The sequence below is a fragment of the Eriocheir sinensis genome, unplaced genomic scaffold, assembly GCF_024679095.1.
Source record: "Eriocheir sinensis breed Jianghai 21 unplaced genomic scaffold, ASM2467909v1 Scaffold593, whole genome shotgun sequence".
Lineage (NCBI taxonomy): Eukaryota > Metazoa > Arthropoda > Malacostraca > Decapoda > Varunidae > Eriocheir > Eriocheir sinensis.
Genome location: NW_026111935.1, coordinates 115287 through 123233, shown reverse-complemented (window position 1 = coordinate 123233; position 7947 = coordinate 115287). Strand labels below are relative to the sequence as shown.

The 7947-nt window shown below is 41.9% G+C and overlaps 2 long non-coding RNA genes across 6 annotated transcripts; both read left to right on the top strand.

Moving 5' to 3' along the window:
- Nucleotides 1-2945: 2945 nt before the first annotated feature.
- Nucleotides 2946-4284, top strand: LOC126993257 (uncharacterized). Of its 5 annotated transcripts, XR_007747558.1 has the most exons (4): nt 2946-3479; nt 3535-3644; nt 3700-3864; nt 3975-4119. It is a non-coding gene; the product is annotated as an uncharacterized LOC126993257 (long non-coding RNA). The 5 variants fall into 5 exon arrangements; XR_007747561.1 differs by lacking the exon at nt 3975-4119 and adding an exon at nt 4140-4284 and having other exon boundaries at nt 2946-3644; nt 3700-3809; XR_007747559.1 differs by having other exon boundaries at nt 2946-3589.
- A 538-nt stretch (nt 4285-4822) lies between these two features.
- Nucleotides 4823-5778, top strand: LOC126993258 (uncharacterized). Its single transcript, XR_007747562.1, has 3 exons — nt 4823-5021; nt 5156-5245; nt 5648-5778. It is a non-coding gene; the product is annotated as an uncharacterized LOC126993258 (long non-coding RNA).
- Nucleotides 5779-7947: the final 2169 nt, after the last annotated feature.

Here is a 7947-nt window from a genome sequence, read left to right as displayed (position 1 = left end):
TTCTGGAGCTGCCCTGTGTAGGCCGCCCGGCCTCTTGCAGTTTCACTATGTTCTTATGTTCTTCTTATGGACTAGCTGTGATATTCCTCCCACCATCACTGTTCCTCTAATAAGCTTATTCTAGACCAGACCTAAACCAGAAGAAGCAAAAGGAATCAGTCAAATTTACCACAGAGATTGTTGATGGTGGGAGGAGGAGCAATGTTCGGGTTCATCAGGTCCTTATGTTATGGGCAGCACCTCCCGGGCAAGTGTGCCCTCTTGACATCGTGACTATTTAGACTGGCCTGGTATCAGTCCCTGCCAAGCGTGGCGCCATGACTGACCGGTGGTACAACTCCTCACTAAGGAGGCCAGAATTTAGGCTGGTAATGCCATCAATATGTGTCTTGGTGCTTAATTAGCATTTTCAGTGTTTCTAAAACAAGAAAATGCTGTCATATTCATGTAGGCATATCACCTGCAGATGACAGCGAGATGATCCCCAGCATTCTCAACAAGAATCCTTGGACAAAGCCTTGACTTATGATGGCTTCATCTTTAAGTTGCTTTTCATCACAAAAGGGAATGCACCTACCAAGACAGTAGGAATAAAATTATTGTCTGAAAATCGATCACTCCTTTATTAAAAAGAAGGGCAGTTCTAATTGGTTTGAGGTAACAGTGCTACCATATTCAATGCCATGACCATGTAGCTGACAAGTGTGCTTAAAATTTGGGCCCTAGAGGAGGATACTGCATAGGTGCTCATGAATAACAGGACTATCATAATTAAGCCTCATAAATGAAAAAAATGTGTTAACTCCACATCAGTTTCTGAGTCATCTGCAAAGACTGTTCTTCTATGACAGCCCAGCAAAATAGAGTCAACAAGGATAATACCAACTTCACCAAGGGAACCAGATGAAACTAGGTCTGCTCCATGTACATTTCCTGTATAAAATAATAGATTATATCAGAGAGCTCTTAGATAAGCTCAACATTGGTGTATTATGCAAAACAGAAACTTATTTATTTGAGTCAGAGCTGAGCATAACTCATGTTGCAATGTCTAAGACTTCCTCAATAATTTGCGTAGCCAGTCCCCATCGTGATCACCTGAGTTGTGTTAAGCAGTTATGTACTCTGCTTCACTGATGATATCCCACAGATAGGCATTAGCATAGTCCCTCTTAGTTATTAGCTGCTAGAAATGGAAATACACTTTACCAGTGGTTTATAGGCCTGGTCATTAGACAACAGATAGGGGCTTTATGGATGTATCTCGGCAGTTTCTTGAGCTTTTTTTTTTCACGCCCTGTTAGATACATCAGTAATCTCCTGCATCATCCTCTCACTTTCTGCCGACAACACCATATCATATGTAAACAGGCCTGCCACTGTGTCTCACATCACACACCCTTAATTGTCTCACACCCTCACCAACACAAAATCTCTTCACTCAGCTCCTATTTCCAGCATCCAGAGGCACTCACATCCTTGTAAAAATATGTTATCCCTTCACCAAATACACTCCCACTTCATATATCTACATCATATCCTATAAACCCTTCCTGTCAAATGCATCATAGGCTTTCTCCAGGCCCGTGAAGGCAGCAGACAGCTGCCTCTCCTGCTGTAGGATACTCCCCCACTATAACTCTCACTCTAAAAATTTGATCCCTGCATTCCCTCTCTTCCCAAAAATCCACTTGTTCACTGCTAACACTTTTAATAATAGTTTTCATCATCGCTGAATTATAATAAGTTTTCTTTGCTGCTCGACTAACTGATGTTAACGTGTTTCTGTATTTCTTACAAGTACATTCATACACAAGAGGACACTTGGCATACAATTTTTGCATTGCATTTCGTTGTCTTATTGGATTTTTAATTGCTACTCTATATAAGGTTTACCCAAATGCTTGTTCTTGATTACATATTATTTAACAGGAAATATATTATTGTAAATAGTTAGAAAGTTTTCCATGTGTATCAAAGTCATCGTTGACATTTAAATCATTAACACCAGTGTTCCATTGGTGGTTTATTAAGTCAGCTTTGAATTTCTTAATCGAATCCTCATCAAATTATTTTTAACTATTGTGTGATTGTAAGATGCACTACTTCGAGTACTGACTGAACTGAAAACTGGAAAATGATCACTGAAAGAAGAATGTAATATGCCCCTTGTCGTGTAGTGTTGTAAATCATTTGTCCGTATGTGATCAATTAAAGTTGCTGAAGTGTTGGTTACTCTGGCTGGCTCAGGTATCGCCGGAAGACCGAGCGCGCATAAAGAAGGTTCACAAGATTCTGAACATTGGCTTGCTTGTGGTTCAACAGACTGAGATTAAAATCCCCCGGGATATACAGCACATTCGCTTCCGAAACTACTTCCAGAATATTCTCAAGTGATAATAATTACTCGCCAGTTCTTCCATTTGGTGGCCTGCATAACATACCAACCCCGGTGTTGGTGATAATCCAGTACCCACAAAAAGTGACGACACAGATCAACAACAAATAAATAATAGGAGCAAAACAGTTTCATCCTCACACTACTCAGAAACGAGGAAAAGGAATATGAGCAGGTGTGGCACGATAAGCGTCCCGTTGAAAAAACACAAACATTGGCAGCAGCGACTCTGCAGGAACGACGGGTGTTGGGGACCGTCGCGCGAGTACCCGGGGAACACTACTGTCCACTGTGTGCCGCGTGTGGCCAGGCGGGGACACACGACAGGCAGTGTGTATGTGTGTGTGTGTGTGTCATCTCCGTGCAGGGTCGGGCGGCAGACTCACCACCACACACCCACAGCCTCCTGCCAGACTTCTATAGTATGACAGCCAAGTTCCCTGACCACTATGACAGCCTGAACAAGGCCTAGCGGGGCATGCCTAAGCCTAGGGTAAGCTGATCCCACGAGGGGAAGGTAATGATGGAGTGTGTGACCGGCAAAAACTGTAATCGATTGTAATTGATTACGATTACTTGAAAAACTGTAAACGATTGTAATTGATTACGATTACTTGAAAAACTGTAAACGATTGTAACTGATTACGATTACCCCATGTCTGATATTGACATGATTCATAACACAGCATGACTAAGGTAAAGAAGAAGAGGATATATTAATTAACATGATTCATAACACAGCATGACTAAGGTAAAGAAGAAGAGGATATATTAATTAACATGATTCATAACGCAGCATGACTAAGGTAAAGAAGAAGAGGATATATTAATTAACATGATTCATAACGCAGCATGACTAAGGTAAAGAAGAAGAGGATATATTAATTAACATGATTCATAACGCAGCATGACTAAGGTAAAGAAGAAGAGGATATATTAATTAACATGATTCATAACACAGCATGACTAAGGTAAAGAAGAAGAGGATATATTAATTAACATGATTCATAACGCAGCATGACTAAGGTAAAGAAGAAGAGGATATATTAATTAACATGATTCATAATGCAGCATGACTAAGGTAAAGAGGAAGAGGATATATTAATTAACATGATTCATAACGCTGCATGACTAAGGTAAAGAAGAAGAGGATATATTAATTAACATGATTCATAACGCAGCATGACTAAGGTAAAGAAGAAGAGGATATATTAATTAACATGATTCATAACGCAGCATGACTAAGGTAAAGAAGAAGAGGATATATTAATTAACATGATTCATAACGCTGCATGACTAAGGTAAAGAAGAAGAGGATATATTAATTAACATGATTCATAATGCAGCATGACTAAGGTAAAGAGGAAGAGGATATATTAATTAACATGATTCATAACGCAGCATGACTAAGGTAAAGAAGAAGAGGATATATTAATTAACATGATTCATAATGCAGCATGACTAAGGTAAAAAGGAAGAGGATATATTAATTAACATGATTCATAACGCAGCATGACTAAGGTGAAGAGGAAGAGGATATATTAATTAACATGATTCATAACACAGCATGACTAAGGTAAAGAAGAAGAGGATATATTAATTAACATGATTCATAATGCAGCATGACTAAGGTAAAGAAGAAGAGGATATATTAATTAACATGATTCATAATGCAGCATGACTAAGGTAAAAAGGAAGAGGATATATTAATTAACATGATTCATAACGCAGCATGACTAAGGTGAAGAGGAAGAGGAACAAGAACAAGAAGAGGAACAAGACCAGGAGCATTATCCAGGGTCTGTGTAAAGCCTTTCTCTAAGCCCGCCCTGCACGCGGAGTTGTTGGTTGTGGCGCCACACGTCTCAGAGCCGGAGGGCTTCCTGGCCCGCCGCTGCCCCTCCATCTCCGGGGCCAGGCTCTGGAGCTTCTTCTCAGCCTACTGGAGGGATCTGAGGGGAGGAAAAAGGAAATCAATCAAAGTTCTTCCTCACTAAAGATGTCACTTAATATGAACTAAATACTGGCAGCCTCTTTGCTATTTTTTGCCTTCATTAAATTCCTGGAGGGTCTGAGAGGAGGAAAAAGGAGTATGAGTAACAGCAAAGGCACAGCAGCTGCTCTGCCTCACCATAAGATGTCATTTAGAGCAACTAAAAACACTGCGGCCAGCTTCCTAACTATTTCTGGCCTTTGTTGAATGATTCCTGGAGGGTCTGGGAGGAGGGAGGGGAGAAGGGGAAAGGAGGAAAGAAGGGAACAGGAGAGAATGAGGAAAGAAGGGAAGGAGTGGCAAAATCACAGCTCTTCCTCACCAATAGATGTCATTTAGACCAACTAAAAAATGCTGGCAGGTTCCTAACTATTTCTTGCCCCTGACATATTTCTGATGCTGGCAGGTTCCTAACTATTTCTTGCCCTGACATATTTCTGATGCTGGCAGGTTCCTAACTATTTCTTGCCCCTGACATATTTCTGATGCTGGCAGGTTCCTAACTATTTCTTGCCCCCGACATATTTCTGATGCTGGCAGGTTCCTAACTATTTCTTGCCCCTGACATATTTCTGATGCTGGCAGGTTCCTAACTATTTCTTGCCCCTGACATATTTCTGATGCTGGCAGGTTCCTAACTATTTCTTGCCCGTGACATATTTCTGATGCTGGCAGGTTCCTAACTATTTCTTGCCCCCGACATATTTCTGATGCTGGCAGGTTCCTACTATTTCTTGCCCCCGACATATTTCTGATGCTGGCAGGTTCCTAACTATTTCTTGCCCCTGACATATTTCTGATGCTGGCAGGTTCCTAACTATTTCTTGCCCCTGACATATTTCTGATGCTGGCAGGTTCCTAACTATTTCTTGCCCTGACATATTTCTGATGCTGGCAGGTTCCTAACTATTTCTTGCCCCTGACATATTTCTGATGCTGGCAGGTTCCTACTATTTCTTGCCCCTAACATATTTCTGATGCTGGCAGATTCCTAACTATTTCTTGCCCCTAACATATTTCTGATGCTGGCAGGTTCCTAACTATTTCTTGCCCCTGACATATTTCTGATGCTGGCAGGTTCCTAACTATTTCTTGCCCCTGACATATTTCTGATGCTGGCAGGTTCCTACTATTTCTTGCCCCTGACATATTTCTGATGCTGGCAGGTTCCTAACTATTTCTTGCCCCTGACATATTTCTGATGCTGGCAGGTTCCTAACTATTTCTTGCCCCTAACATATTTCTGATGCTGGCAGGTTCCTAACTATTTCTTGCCCCTGACATATTTCTGATGCTGGCAGGTTCCTAACTATTTCTTGCCCCTGACATATTTCTGATGCTGGCAGGTTCCTAACTATTTCTTGCCCCTGACATATTTCTGATGCTGGCAGGTTCTTAACTATTTCTTGCCCCTGACATATTTCTGAAGTGTTCTGAGGGGAGGAAAAAGGTGACAGGAGCACTGGAGAAAGTGAAGCTCTTCATTACTAAAAGATGTTGATTAATAATAAAAAAATAATAATAAAAAAAAAACATTGGCAGCTTCTATGTTATTTCCTGCCTCTGTTAAATTGGTAGGGAGGAGGAAGAAGGTGGTGTGTGTGTGTGTGTGTGTGTGTGTGTGTGTGTGTGTGTGTGTACTGGCAAAATCAAAGTTTTTCCTAACTAAAAGGTGTCAGTTAATGCACACAAAAAAACCATTGGCAGCTTCTTAACTTATATTCCTTGCCTTTACAAAGTTCTCTTCCCATTAATTTGTTTTAGGATACTTACACTGACAGAGAAACTAAACATACTGACTGTAGCAGGAGCAGTTAAAAGTTTGCCATGCCAGCAGAGGAATGAGCTTGAGCAGAGAGCCTCGGGCACTGCAGGAGGCTGGAGGGAGGCAGCTATCAGCAAGTTCAGAACAGCAGTGACTATGAAATTAAGGCATAGAAGATAGGAATTAAAGAAGAATGAGTGTGATGGCAGTGACCTAGAGAGGACTGAGTGAAGCAAATGGCAGTCAGGACAAAATGAAGAAATAAGGAAGGACAAGTATTTCAGAGTTTACCAGGGAAAGGGATGGAAAAAAGTGATGATTTTGGTTAACTCAGGCATTAGGAAGTTAAATAGCAGAGGAATGAGCTTGAGCAGAGAGCCTCGGGCACTGCAGGAGGCTGGAGGGAGGCAGCTATTAGCAAGTTCAGAACAGCAGTGACTATGAAATTAAGGCATTGAAGATAGGAATTAAAGAAGAATGAGTGTGATGGCAGTGACTTAGAGGACTTAGTGAAGCAAATGGCAGTCAGGACAAAATGCAGAAATAAGGAAGGACAAGTATTTCAGAGTTTACCAGGGAAAGGGATGGAAAAAAGTGATGATTTTGGTTAACTCAGGCATTAGGAAGTTAAATAGCAGAGGAATGAGCTTGAGCAGAAAGCCTCGGGCACTGCAGAAGGCTGGAAGGAAGCAGCTGTTAGCAAGTTCTGAACAGCAGTGACTATGAAATGATGGCACAGAAGACAGCACAGGAAGGGAAGAATTTGAGTGTGGTGACAGGGACTTAAGAAGATGATTTAGGGCAGATTGTAAATGCTTCATGTGGAAGAGTGCAGCAGCTGAGTATTGTAAAGGATAGGGAAAAGTTGCGTGAAAGGCTGCGTCAAGTTGGCAGATGATGAAGTTAAGGTCCATATTGTCAAACTCCTCACAGGCTTGCTCCATCTATTTCAAAAGGCTCTCGCAGAGGTTGTCGGGGTTTCCATGGGCGGTTTCCTGAGCCTGGCGGTAGTTTTGCATGGCTTCTGTGCCTTGAAGGAGAAAACACCCAAGACAACCCAGTTACTCTTCCCTGTGGGCTTGGGAAATAGGCACAGTGGGAGCCTGTTAGGAAGACAGGGACACAGAGATACAGACAAACAGAGATGCAGGCTGATGCTGCTGATAGTTTCACACGGCTGCTGCACCCTGAACGGAAAAACACCACCCAGGAAAACACGGTTAACCTTCTCTGTGGCCTTGGGGAATGGTAACAGTGGGAGCCTGATATGCTTAGGACCATAGGCTGACTTACAGCGCCTCATTTTGGGTGTTGATGACATAGAATTTCTCTCTCTCTCTCACACAAACACACACAAACACAAACACACACACACACACACACACTTACACTGGAGTGAAAAACAGTATGCACATGGAGGAGGAGGTGGAGGAAGAAGAGGAGGAAGAGTAAAAAGAAAAGGTAAAAAATTGATAATATTAACTTTAAAAATATATCATTCATGTAAAAGTTAACCTAAATTCAGCCTTTAAAATTGCAACAATCCTGCCACACATCAGTGCACTCATGTTATATCAGGTGTTCTCTTCACAGTTTCCTCATGATCTCAGGCTGTGTGGTGGACCGTCCCTTCCTGAGTGGACAATAGCCATGTGGCAGGCTGGGCCAAGGTGCCAGAAGAAGACATTAAGTTTTTGAGAGATGGGATGAGAAGTTTTCAGGTAAGAACTTGAGATAAGGACAGAGCAAGGGTGTTTGCTGTAGAGGAGAGGGCACAGCTGCATGTCACCA